Source organism: Panthera tigris, chromosome B3 (assembly GCF_018350195.1).
Source record: "Panthera tigris isolate Pti1 chromosome B3, P.tigris_Pti1_mat1.1, whole genome shotgun sequence".
Taxonomy (NCBI): Eukaryota; Metazoa; Chordata; class Mammalia; order Carnivora; family Felidae; genus Panthera; species Panthera tigris.
The window spans coordinates 48,971,296-48,984,959 of record NC_056665.1 but is presented as its reverse complement, the minus strand read 5'-3'; the positions used below and the strand labels follow the sequence as shown (position 1 = coordinate 48,984,959).

Here is a 13,664-nt window from a genome sequence, read left to right as displayed (position 1 = left end):
AATCTAGTAGCTCAGGTGTTCAAATTAACAAAGCCAACATTTCAAAATAAAGTTATATACATTGCTAAACTGGAACAACTTGAGCATATTTGAGATTTTCAAATCAAGGAGCCCCACTAAATCAGGCCCCAGTTTAATTCCTAGTTTACTCATCTGGAAGGAAGGACAAATTTGACATCCAGTCCAAATGAGAAAAAAAGATTCCCTACTGGACATAACACCAGAGAAACAGTTTGGTTAAGTAGAATTCAGAGCCTTACTAAAGAACCCACTTAAGTCAGCAATTCTCAAAAAGTTGGGTGCACTGCAATTAAAGCAAAATTTTAAAAACTGAGCCCCACCCTAAATACACTGACTCTAAAAGGTGCCATTGTATATGAACCTCCTCATTCGTCAGTGACCTTCCTAAGACGATAATTTTATTATATTATTCCTTTAACATGCTAAGATTTTCATACTGTCTTCAGGGTAATGCCCAAAGGTACTGAATATCTAATGTTTCATCTCTAGCATCTCATCCTCACTCCATTCATTCCCTTTGCTCAGACTTTGATACCCTAAAAGGCTTGACATTGCAGATATTCTGATCAGTTCCCTAGCCCCTTACCTCAACCCAAACTCCTGTGCCCATCCTTCCTACCTCATCCCCAAAGACTAGTATTTTCCCTAATCTACCACTTAAGAGAATGCTGTGCTGTAATTGCTTATTTACTTGCCTATTATATAATCCCAACACACAAGCACAGCGCTTGACACATATTAGGTACTCAAAAAGAAGAAAGGTAGATTACTGGATGATGATGCAGTTAGTAACACAAGTCTAAACTGTTCAAGGAAATCAAAATTCTGCAGGGACCCATGAGGTTCCTCTCCCATTATTCTGACCAAAGGTAAAGGCACAAACTCCTCCCATTTTAAGAGCATTACTAATAATTTAGAAATATGCAGTTTATGGGAAGTTACAAAGGCATAAACAATCATACAAAGTTAAGGTACTTTATGAAGATGATAAACTTGAAGCACTTTTCTAGACCCAGGCTTCCTTTCAGTCCTGAGTAGTTTCTTTGTCATACATTTCCCATTGCTTAGGCTTCTTGGGCATTTCAAATATAACATCTACAAGACTTAAAATCATCTTCCTGCTGTTCTTCCTATTTTTGCTATCTCAGAGAACAGCATTAGCCAAAAACAATCTGGCTATAAGGAAAAGCCACAAAATATCAACCCCTAGATTTAGGATAGCTCAAACTTCACCTTGACCCCAAAATCCACTCTTACCCCAACTTCATCATTTCCCACTTCAATTAAGGTAACAGCTCCCTCATGAATCTCTAACATGTGATCAATTCCCTTCCAGTCACTCCTTTACAAGGCTGCCCACACTAAGTTTATCCAAAAACATAAATCTAATCATTTGAACTACTCAAATCACTTAAAATTAGTCTCCACTGCCTTCCAGATAAAACCCAAAGTCTATAATAAGAGATTCCAGAATAGGAGACCTCATTTAAATGGACTCTCTCACCTCGCAATATGTTAAGATTTTGTATGTAGAACTCTATTGAAGAGAATTTGACAGTAAGTATTACAAGCACATGGTATCACCAGAGAATACAGCACAAGCTGGTGATGATAGGATGTAAATTTACTCCATGGAGTCTCATCTCATTTATGAAGCTACTTACAGCAGAAAGACCAATTCTACATGGGTATAATTACACATTCTTCAGCAGACAGGAGGCCTAAGGTGATTACCATTTTAAATTCATTCCTTTACCCACCTGTTCAACATTTATCAAGTATCTAGGCACTTGCTAGGTATTGAAAATACCATACACCAAAGTACAAAACAGACAGGAGTCTTGCCTCCTGGGGCTTGAATTCTATTCATAGTTGAGTATTTTGAACTGCATCTGAGCCCTGTGATGGAGGAAAGCAAGGAACACTGAAAAATCTCCCAGTCCTGTTTTGTCTTCTGACAAATGACTAAATGCAAAAGGACCAACCTTCCCTCACAAATCCCAGGTTAAGAGTCACTTCCACCTCTCCTCATGATTCCCTTGTTTACTTGCCCTTATAAAACCCCTTGGTTTCCTCTCTCTTTGAGATGTTTCTCATTAATGAACTTTCTCTATATTGCAATAGCCTGAATTAAAATCATCAATTATACTGTGCATTTCATCTTCCACAATGGAGACATTCAATAAACAATACATAAACAGCTAGAATACACAGTATATTTGATGCTATATTTCTAACTATGAAGAAAAACAAGAGAGGAGTACAGAAAATCCAAAGTTGGAAGGGACTGATTTTTAAAAACATAGTCAGGAAAAGCTTCATTAAGAAAAGTATATTTGAGCAAATATTTGAATAGGTGAGGCAATCCTTATGTGGTTAACTGGGGAAAGAGCATTTCTGACCAAACTGCAGGTACAAAGTTGGAATGAAGCCTGCCTCCATCTCTGAGGAACAGCAATGAGGCCTGTGTGGTAGAGAAGAGTGGCCTGAAAAGAAAGCAGGAAAAGATGAGGACAGAGGGCTAACAAGCACGTAGAGCCTTATAGATCCTAAGACTTTATAGCTTTTTACTCGGAGTTAAACTAAGAGTCACAGAAAATTTTTGAGGAAAGAAAGAAAACACTCTGGTAGCCTTCTTTAGACAGCACTGTGGGGGAGAGCAAAGGCAGAAGCAGGAAGATCATTTACAAAGCTACAATATCCAGCTGAGAGATTATGATGGTTTGGACCAGGGTGGTAGCCATAAAGATAATCAGAAGTGGACAGATAACACAAATATATTCTGAAGGTACAGCTAAGTAACGACACTTCCCAATATACTGAATATAGGGTGTGAGAGAGGAGTCCTGGCCTAAACAAATACAAAAACCAAATTGCCACTGAGACAGGAAAGACTTCAAAAGCAGTAGGTTATGAAAAGAAAACTGGTGAACTATTTTGGGGCATGTTAAATTTGAGACAGCGATTATCACATCCAAGTGGAAACATCAAGCAGGAAGCTGGAGACTGAGTTTAGGGGAGTTATGGGCTAAAGACGTAAAGCACTTCAGGTGGCAGTTGTCAAAAGTAATAACAGCAATGTTAATTTTATCTCAGAAAGTATAACTGGATTGAGTGTTACCTGATATAATGGTGCCCCTCATCCTTCCTGAGTAGCTACATTTTACTATGGAAAAGGGTAAGGTTTCCTATCACCATATCTTCTAGAATTAGACATGATGGAGAAGAATGGGAGCATTATTCTCCCACATGTCTATAATTCCAATGTAAGCCAACCAATGGGCTGTCAGCAAAGGTCTCAAAAGTGCTGCTGTGCTGTAAGTGGGATCAAAGATAAGGCAGTCTAGATAGCTTTCAAGAATCTATTTCTAAAATGTTTTTCAAAGGCTCTGGAACTTTCACCTCCCCAAAAGGATATCAAAATGCCTGCTTTAAACCAGACTTCATCATGAGAAAGGGAAGAGGATCCAACAACCCAACTAATAAAAAATTTTTAAACACCCTTTATATTTAATTATTTCTCCAATAACAACTCTTCAGAAATATTTTAAATGAGCCTATCTTGATCTGAAACATAAGTATTTCATTCATTGAGTCAGCATATACTTCTTGAGCAAGTACTATGTGCCATGCATGAATTATTCCAAGTGATGGGGATACAGCACAGCAGGGTGGCAAAACACCAGGACCTTCCCTGAAGAGTTCATATTCTAGGGCTACACACAAGCAGAATATATGGTAAGTCAGTTGGTGGCTAATAACTGTGGAGAAAAATAAAGCATGAAGGGGGAAAATTGAATGTAGGGATTGGAGGATAGGGATCAGAATAAGATTAGATAAGGTCAGGGAAGGTCTCCTACCAAAATATGAGGGCAACTATTTCTCCATAACCTCAAAAGGCTAACAACCATCATTAATGTCTGATCATCTCCTGAGCAAAAACTATCTTATTTTAATGCACATTCCCCAGATAACTTAGTGGGGTTGTAAATCTTTCCCAATGTTTACTGACTATCCTTATTTCCTTTTCTGTAGATTATCTCATGTTCTTATGTTCACTTTCTTACTGGATTATCTTTATTGATCTGAAATTCTTTAAATTGGGTCACAAAATAATTCACTATTACACCCATCACAAATATTTTCTTCTAAAATGCTTCAGTTTTTTAAAAATACCTTCTATCATAAATTTTATGCAGTCAAATACAGAGGATGGAGAACAGGGTGTTCTTTAGAACACCTCTATTATATATCTTGCTTGCTCTTAAAAAGTCTTTCCTAATCCAAGGATGACAAAACTATTCTCCTATATTTTCTATTAGGACTTTTTCAGTTTTGGCTTTACATTTAACTGTTTAAATCTATACATCTGGATTTTTTTCCCTTTTGGTGAGAAAATATCCCGATTATGGAAATTTCATACTTTTTCTATGATTTGAAATGCCAGTTTTTATTATGTAAAGTTCTATAGGGACACTTGGGTGGCTCAGTCAGTTAAGTGTCTAACTTCAGCTCAGGTCATGATCTCATGGTTCGTGAGTTCAAGCCCTGCATTAGGCTCTGTGCTGACAGCTCAGAGCCTGGAGTCAGTTTTGGATTCTGTATCTCCCTTGCTCTCTGTCCCTCCCCCGCTGTCACTCTGTCTCTCTCTCAAAAATAAACATTAAAAAAAATTTTTTTTAAGTTCTATACATTTATGAATCAATTTCTGTAGTCTCCATTCTGTTCCGCTGATCTATATTCCTGTACCAATGCTGTTTTAATTATTACGGCACTTGTCACTTTCTCTAGTACCATTTTTCAACACTTTTCTTACTCCCTTCATAAACATATATAAACACCCAAAACAATTATATACAGGCAAAGATGAAACTGACGGAAGGTTACATACAATACTTACTCCAATCTGACCTTGAGAATAACTATTCTCTACAAACAGTCAAACCCTTTACAGAGAAATTCAGAAACTTTCACTATCTGGCAATCACTTAAGTCTCCCTCCTGAACTATCTCACCTGGTCAAAGTAATCTACTTACTATGTCTCCTGAATACAGAATGGACACTCATTCATCCATGTCTTCACTTAATCAAGTTACACTTCCTGGAATGCTTTCCTCCTCCTTTCTTCTCATTTCTATACTTAATGCTCAGCTCTCCTTCATGAAATTTTCCTAGATCAGTTTCTGACACAATGGTCTCTACTCCTGAGTTTACAGCATTTACGTCTTACTTCTTAGCACAACTTGCCTAATGTAGTTTGTGTCACTTTTTTCCTTGAGTTACTCTGCTTGTTAGTATTATGTTCAAGGCTTTGTTTGATAAAGAGCTTCAACTTTAGCTCCACCCCTAAACTTGCCTGTGTTGAACTGAGCATAGTTATGAGTATTTTTTTTAATGCTGCGTATTTTCAAAAGGGATTTAGAGCCACTAAAATCACTACCTACCACAGTGAAGAGGTCGAAACAGAAAAGCTTAAGAAATCCATTATCATCCACCAATTTCACCCACTCTTCAACTTCCAAATGAAGTCTCTAGCAGCAAGGAAAGAAAATTTGATGAAACCTAATGCCACATCACCCCAGTGGTCTGACCATGTTACTGTACTTCTCAATTCTAAAAAGACCTCTTACAAAAGCATAGCAAAAATCTATTGTGAAAAATGAAAGTCTCCAGCTGGAGCTGGCTTCTGTATCACTTCATCTTACTTTCAGCAGTCAGAGACAATACTCTTGTATCTATCAGGAGACCAGCCTTCCTGGTGTAATACTGAGGATGCTCTCAATTAAGTCTTAAAGACAGTGAAGTCTAGTTCAGATCTACGCAAAGGCATTTTACTCTAACTCTGTAGCACAGACAGCCCTCATAAAAGTGCCACACCTTAACATTACCAACATCAACTTTGCTTTGTTGTGATGCCACTGATGTACATTAAGAGTTATTTTTTTTTCAAAAGTTTTTTAATATTTATTTATTTCTGGAAGACAGAGACAGAGTGCAAGCAGGGGAGGGACAGAGAGACAAAGACACAGAATCCGAAGCAGGCTCCATGCTCCTAGCTGTCAGCACAGAGCCCAACACCGGGCTTGAACCCACGAAGTATGGGATCATGACCTGGAACAAAGCTGTACACTTAACCGAATGAGCCACCCAGGCGCCCCAAGAGTCGCTTTAAAAAAGTCCTACTGAACTCACTATCTTGTTCCTTGAAATTGTTAGTAAGCACATACTTCACTACATTTTCAAGCATCTTCTTCACAAAAAAGATCAGTAGAAATTTCTGACTTTAGTGTTAGAAGAACTGAGCTTATCCTGAACAGGTGGCTTCAGTAACTGAAGAGTTTTCCCTCTTGATACCTAGCTTTGGTAAATAATATAGACCTCATAATGTATATTTTGAGTAGAGGAATATCTTCATCCCTGGTTCCATTTCATATTTCCTACCATTATGCTCTCATTTTTCTCTTCTACCTGTGTTACCTTCTTCTATTTTGTCTACCTCAATAAGTTGCTTCAGCCCTCTGGCAACAAGATAAATTCATTCATTCACGTTCATTCAGCAAATATTTACTAAACATCAACTATATGACAGTGTTCTAAATCCTTTTGTTTTAAATATTATCATTTAGGGGCTCGAAACAGGTTTTGATTAGGCAAAACGCAAGATGAGTACAAACAGAAGCAAAACATGCAGAAAAGATGGGGAGGGTATTTCAGGCAAAATGAAGAGCATGTACAAAGGCAATAAAAGGAACAGGCAAAGAATATCTTCCTCAACAGTGGTGGTACATACAGTTTATATTTGCTGCAAATTTCATTTTTTAAGTTTTACTTTTAATTTATATCCAAGTTAGCATACAGTGCATTGATTTCAGAAGTACAATCCAGTGACTCATCCCCTAATGTAACACCAGTGCTCATCCCAACCAGTGTCCTTAATGCCCCTTGCCCATTTAGCCCATCCCCCTACCTATGCCCCCTCCGGCAACCCTCAGTTTGTTCTCTATATTTAAGAGTCTCTTGTGTTTTGTCTCCCTCCCTGTTTTTATATTATTTTTGCTTTCCTTCCCTTATGTTCATCTGTTTTGTATCTTAAATTCCACCATTCATGAGTGGAAGAGATTTTCTTTCTCTAATTTCACTTAGCATAATACACTCTGGTTCCATCCACGTTGTTGCAAACAGCAGGATTTCATTCTTTTTGATTCCCAAGTAATGCTTCATTGTATATATATTCCACATCTTATCCATTCATCCTTCAGTGGACATTTGGGCTCTTTCCATACTTAGGCTATTGTTGATAGCGCTGCTATAAATGTTGGGGTGTATGTGCTCCCTAGAAACAGCACACCTGTATCACTTGGATACTTACTGCAATTGCTGGATTGTAGGGTAGTTCTATTTTTAATTTTTTGAGGAAACTCCATACTGTGTTCTAGAGTGGTTGCACCAGTTTGCATTCCCACCAGTAGTGCAAAAGGGTTCCTTTCTCTGCATCCTCACCAGCATCTGACAGGTGTGAGGTGGTATCTCATTGTGTTTTTGATTTTTATTTCCCTGATGATGAGTGATGTTAAGCATCTTTTCATGTGTCTGTTAGCCACCTGGATGTCTTGGCTTTGGAAAAATGTCTATTCATGTCTCTTTCTCACTTCTTCACTGGGTTGTTTTTTGAGTGTTGAGTTTGATAAACTCTTTACAGATTTTGGATACTAACCCTTTATCTGATATGGCATTTGTAAGTATCTTCTCCCATTCCATCAGTTGCTTTTTAGTTTTGCTGATTGTTTCCTTTGCTGTGCAGAAGCTTTTTATCTTGATGAGGTCCCAATAGTTCATGTTTGCTTTTGTTCCCCTTGCCTCTGGAGACGTGTGGAGCAAGAAGTTGCTGCAGCCAAGGTCAAAGAGGTTTTTGCCTGCTTTCTCAAGGATTTTGATGGTTTCCTATCTTACGTTTAGGTCTTTCATCTGCTTTGAGTTTATTTTTGTATATGCTGTAAGAAAGTGATCCAGGTTCATTCTTCTGCATGTCACTATCCAGTTTTCCCAACACCATTTCCTGAAGAAACTGTCTTTATCCCATTGGATATTCTTTCCTGTTTTGTCAAAGATTAGTTGGCCATACGTTTATGGATCTCTTTTTGGGTTCTCTATTCTGTTCCATTGATCTGTGTGTCTGTTTTTGTGCCAGTAACATACTGTTTTGATGATTACAGCTTTATAATACATCTTAAAGTCCAGAATTGTGATGCCTCCAGCTTAGGGGTTTTTTTGTTGTTATTTTCAGGATTGCTTTGGCTATTCGGGGTCTTTTCTGGTTCCATACAAATTTTAGTATGGTTTGTTCCAGCTTTGTGAAGAATGCTGGTGTTATTTTGATAGGGATTGCATTGAATATGTAGATTGCTTTGGGTAGTATCAACATTTTAACATCTGTTCTTCCAATCCATGAGCATGGAATATTTTTTCCATTTTTGTGTGTTCTTCAATTTCTTTCAAGAGCTTTCTATAGTTTTCAGTGTTGTTATCCATGGATAATATATACCTTACAGTAGTTTACACCGAAGTGAAATTGAGGCCCAAGAGAGAATCTTTGCTTTATTAATTTTCCAGCTTCTGGATCTCACTCTCTCAGCTTTTCTCATGCAACAATAAAGCAGACTAAAAGTAATTTCTCTCCCTGCTTTCAGTTTTCAGGATGCCCCACAAAGGATCAGGAAAGAACCCCCTCTTGTTAAAAATAATAACGGTATAATTATAAAATGGTATAATAATAATAAATGCTCAGCAAATAATGCAGTTAGGTTTCTCCCCCAATACTATAAACATGGAGGAGGAAAAGGCATTGAGGATCTTCTGAAACTGATTTTTCCATCACCATTGCACAACTTCGTTTAACAGACAACGGAGTTAAATCCCTTTGGAATGACAAAAAAAGAAAAAAAAAAGATTTTTCACCTCTTTGGTTAGGTTTACTCCTAGGTATTTTATGGTTTTTTTTAATGGTTTTTGGTGCAATTATAAATGGGATCAATTCTTTGATTTCCCTTTTTGCCGATTCATTATTGGTGTATAGAAATGCCACTGATTTCTGTGCACTGATTTTATATCCTGTGACTTTGCTGAATTCACGGGTCAGTTCTAGCAGTTTTTTAGTGGAGTCTTTTGGGTTTTCCATATAGAGTATCACATCACCTGAGAAGAGTGAAAGTCTAACTTCCTCCTAGCCGATTTGGATGCCTTTTATTCCTTTGTGTTGTCTGATTGCTGAGGCTAGGACTTCCAATACTATGTTGAACAGCAGTGGCAAGAGTGGACATCCTGTCATGTTCCTGACCGTCTCTCAGTTTTTCCCCACTGAGGATGATATTAGCCATAGGTCTTGAGGTATGATCCTCCTATCCCTACTTTCTTGAGGGTTTTTATCAAGAAAGGATGCTATATTTTGTCAAATGCTTTCTCTGCATCTACTAAGAGGATCATGTGGTCCTTATTCTTTCTTTTATCAATGTGATGTTATCACACTGATTGATTTATGGATATTGAACCAGACCTGCATCCCAGGTATAAATCCCACTTGATCATGGTGAATAATTCTTTTAATGTATCGTTGGTCCAGTTGGCTAGTACCTTGTTAAGAATTTTTGCATCCATGTTCATCAGGGAAATTGGTCTGTAGCTCTCCTTTTTAGTGGGGTCTTTGGTTTTGGAATCAAGGTAATGCTGGCCTCAGAGAATGAGTTTGGAAGTTTTCCTCCATTTCTAGAATAGGTGTTAACTCTTCTATAAATGTTTGGTAGAATTCCCCTGGAAAGCCATCCAACCCTAGACTCTTGTTTTTTGGGAGATTTTTGATTACTAATTCGATTTCTTTACTGGTTATGGGTCTGTTCAAATTTTGTTTCAGTTTTGGTAAAGTTTATATGTTTCTAGGAATTTGTCCATTTATTCCAGATTGCCCATTTAATTGGCATATAATTGCTCATAATATTCTCTTATTACTGTTTGTATTTGTGCAGTATTGGTTGTGATCTCTCCTCTTTCATTCTTGATTTTATTTATTTGGGTCCTTTCCTTTTTCTTTTTGATCAAACTCGCTAGGGGGTTATCAATTTTGTTAATTCTTTCAAAGAACCAGCTCCTGGTTTCACTGATCTGTTCTTTTGTTTTGGTTTTGATAGCGTTGATTTCTGCTCTAATCTTTGTTATTTCCTGTCTTCTGCTGGTTTGGGGTTTTATTTGCTGTTCTTTTTCCAGCTCTTTAAAGTGTAAGGTTAGTTTGTATATGTGTGGCCTTTCTTCCATCTTTAGGAAGGCGTGGATTGCTATATACTTCCCTCTTAGGACCGCCTTTGCTGCATCCCAGAGCTTTTGGGCTGTGGTGTCATCGTTTTCATTGGCTTCCATGTACTTTTTATTTCCTCTTTAATTTCTTGGTTAACCCATTCATTCTTTAGTAGGATGTTCTTTAATCTCCAAGTATTTGTTGTCTTTCCAATTTTTTTCTTGTGGTTGATTCTGAGTTTCATAGTATTGTGGTCTGAAAATACCTGCAAATTTTAAATGTACCTGGGATACATCCTTCCAAACATTTTATATAAGCATTGGGGTCAAAAAGTATCCTACTTTACTCTTTCCAATTAGCTGTTTAACAAACTTCTTAATGTTTAAAAATTATTCAAAAATGACTTTAATGACTAAAAAATGTAGTGTTATATTTATCATAGTTTATTATCCTATTAATGGATGTTTAAGTTGTTGATGGGTTTTTTTATCATCAATGAAAAAGGGTGATGCAAGAAAAAAGTCATCTAAGGCTTTTAGTGTCTAATAAAGATGGTTCTGTCACTATACTTTATGGTAATTTGGCAGATTCACATTTTAAAAAGTTACACTGACATAAATATTTCTGTAGTTAGATGGTGAGAAATCTCTTTAAGGAACTAAGTAGTCTTCAATAGGTTCACTTCAATAGGTTCATAGGGAGGAATGAACTCTCCACTGTATTTGCTTTCTTTTTTCAAAGTAGTCTAACCTTAAGTGATGGGTCAGTTTACACTTTTACCATCTACAGTGTCGACCTCATTTTGGTCCCCAAATTCTGGCAATAAATAAACCTAGCTTAGGAGACCAGTTCAGCCAGTAAGCCTTTGTGCTATGGGAAGCAGAAGTACTACCCTAGGGGAAGTTGATTTCAAGGCTTACTGGCTAGAATGGTCAGGAAAACCTTTTATTTGAAAAAGACTTAGAAAAAAAAAAAAAAGAAAGAAAGAAAAGAAAAAGGAAAAGACGAAGTTTCTGTAGGACTTTTAAATTGTTACAGCCGATAAATCTTGCAACGTATTTTCAGCAAGCAAAGGCCAAAACTAAGTGGCTTTCCAAAAGCATCAAGGAACAAAAAATTTGACAGGCAATTCTGAATATGGAACTAAGTGCTGGCTATCATTCTGGATGCTCACAACACAGCACAGAAGCTTCCCACTGTTGATGTAGAAGGTAGAGGATCAAAGAGATGCAGAAATACAGCCACTTTCATATAAAATATTTCCAAATTAAAAAAGAAAGCAAATTTCATTGTTCTCCCTATCCTGCATCCCAAAGGAAAAAACTCAGTTTTTGCCAAGTTGCATCATTCAGGAACACAACCTCCACGTTCATAAACATGATGTTACAAAAGACTTTCAATGTCATCTTTTGTTTCCCTTGTAAAAGATAAGCATTATTAATATACAGCTTCTTAAAACTTTTAAGACCACCTGGTAAAATAGGGCTAAATATTTAAATGTACAAAATGAAACAACAAAAAGAATCTAAGAAATTGGAAAACAGCTTTATAATCCAGAGGTAAAGATGATCTTTTTCTGGGGCACCTGGGTAGCTCAGTTGGTTAAGTATCCAAGTCTTGATTTCAACTCAGCTCATGATCTCACAGTTCACACAAGTTTGGGCCCTGCATACAGCTCTGTGCTAACAGTGCAGAGCCTACTTGGGATTCTCTCTCTTCCTCTCTCTATGCCCATTCCCACTCAGGTTCCTCTGTCTCAAAATAAATAAATGTTAAAAAAAAAAAAAAAAAGATTATCTTTTTCTAAGCTTTACACAAAACCCAGAAATTGTAAAGGAAATTATATAAAAATATACACTTGTTTGCCAAAAGTAACTATATGTAAAAATGAATGATATACTGGGAAAAGATCTGAGACATGTATGCAAGAGTTTTAAAAACACTTCAAATGCACCAATAACCAATAAGAAAAAAGGTTAAAGCACTGAGTGGAAAATTTAGCAAGGAACATGCTCAAGCAATTTTTAAAACACATAAAGTAGTGTAAAAAGAGAAACAAGATTATTTTAATGCCTAACAAATTAACAAAAGACTAAACAGGTTAGTAGGTTGGATAAGATATCGGGAAATAGGCATTGCACACAGGGGAAGTGTATATTGTTATCTTTCAGTGATGTTTTTAAAGTTTTAAAAGTAATCTCTACATCCCATGTGGGGCTTGAACTCATGATTCTGAGACCAAGAACTGCATCCTCTTCCAACTGAGCTAGCCAGGCGCCCCTCCTTTCACTGATAGGCAGAAAACCTGTGACCCACCAATTCCATTTCATTTCCTATTTATTTCATTTCTAGGAATTTATCTGACACAAATGCTAACTTGAGTATGAAAATATATACACAAGGGGCACCTGGGTGGCTCAGTCAGTTAAGTCTCCAACTTTGGGTCAGGTCATAATCTCACAGTTTGTGAGTTCCAGTTCCACATGGGGCTCTCTGCTGTCAGCACCAGGCTTGCTTTAGATCCTCTGTCCCCCTCTGTCTCTCTGCCTCTCACCCACTTGTGTGTGCACATACACACAAGCTCTCTCTCAAAAAAAAACATTTAAAAATTTGTTTAAAAATTAAAATATATATACACACACGTGTAAGAATGGTTGACGGAGTAATTTTTACAATATAAAATTAGAAAGTAAAATGCCCACCAAGAATGAATTTATTAAAATTAAAATTTGTAGCATCTATAATTAACACAGCCATTAAAAAGATTGAGTAGAGGGACGCCTGGGTGGCTCAGTCGGTTGAGCGCCGACTTCGGCTCAGGTCACGATCTCGCGGTCCGTGAGTTCGAGCCCCGCATTGGGCCCCTGTGCTGACAGCTCAGAGCCCGGAGCCTGTTTCAATTCTGTGTCTCCCTCTCTCTGACCCTCCCCCATTCATGCTCTGTCTCTCTCTGTCTCAAAAATAAATAAACGTTAAAAAAAAAAAAAATTAAAAAAAAAAAAAAGATTGAGTAGATCAACATGCCTTGGCATGGAGAGGTATCATTAAAAAAAGCGAGACAGAATAATATGTATAACAAAATGCTATTTATATTAACCTATGTGCGACATTAAAATTTCAGAGTATCTTTCAAATCTAAAAATTAAAATTATATGTAATATATCTGCCAAATTTTCAATGACCATTATTACCTTTATAGTCAGCAGAAAATAAACGCTTTTTTAAAATGAAAAGACAAACCCAATTTTAAGCATAGTATATGACTGATACAAATCCAATCATCTTCTGGATGACCAGTTTCTTCAAAACAAGTTAAAGGGCTTAAGGGAGTCATAGAAAAATGTTTACTATCTGAGGTAT

At 37.0% G+C, this 13,664-nt stretch overlaps 1 protein-coding gene across 5 annotated transcripts in view; it reads right to left on the bottom strand.

Annotated features, from left to right (window-relative positions):
• CCPG1 (cell cycle progression 1) overlaps positions 1-13,664 on the bottom strand; it is a 42,071-nt gene that overhangs the window by 23,471 nt on the left and 4,936 nt on the right. The window contains exon 1 of one of the 5 annotated variants that reach the window (XM_042988806.1): positions 3,143-4,549. The exons of the other annotated variants lie outside the window; for them this stretch is intronic. The gene's annotated coding sequence lies outside the window, so the exon portion shown is untranslated. Of the gene's footprint in view, positions 1-3,142; positions 4,550-13,664 lie in introns of those variants that run through there. 5 annotated transcript variants of the gene reach the window in all.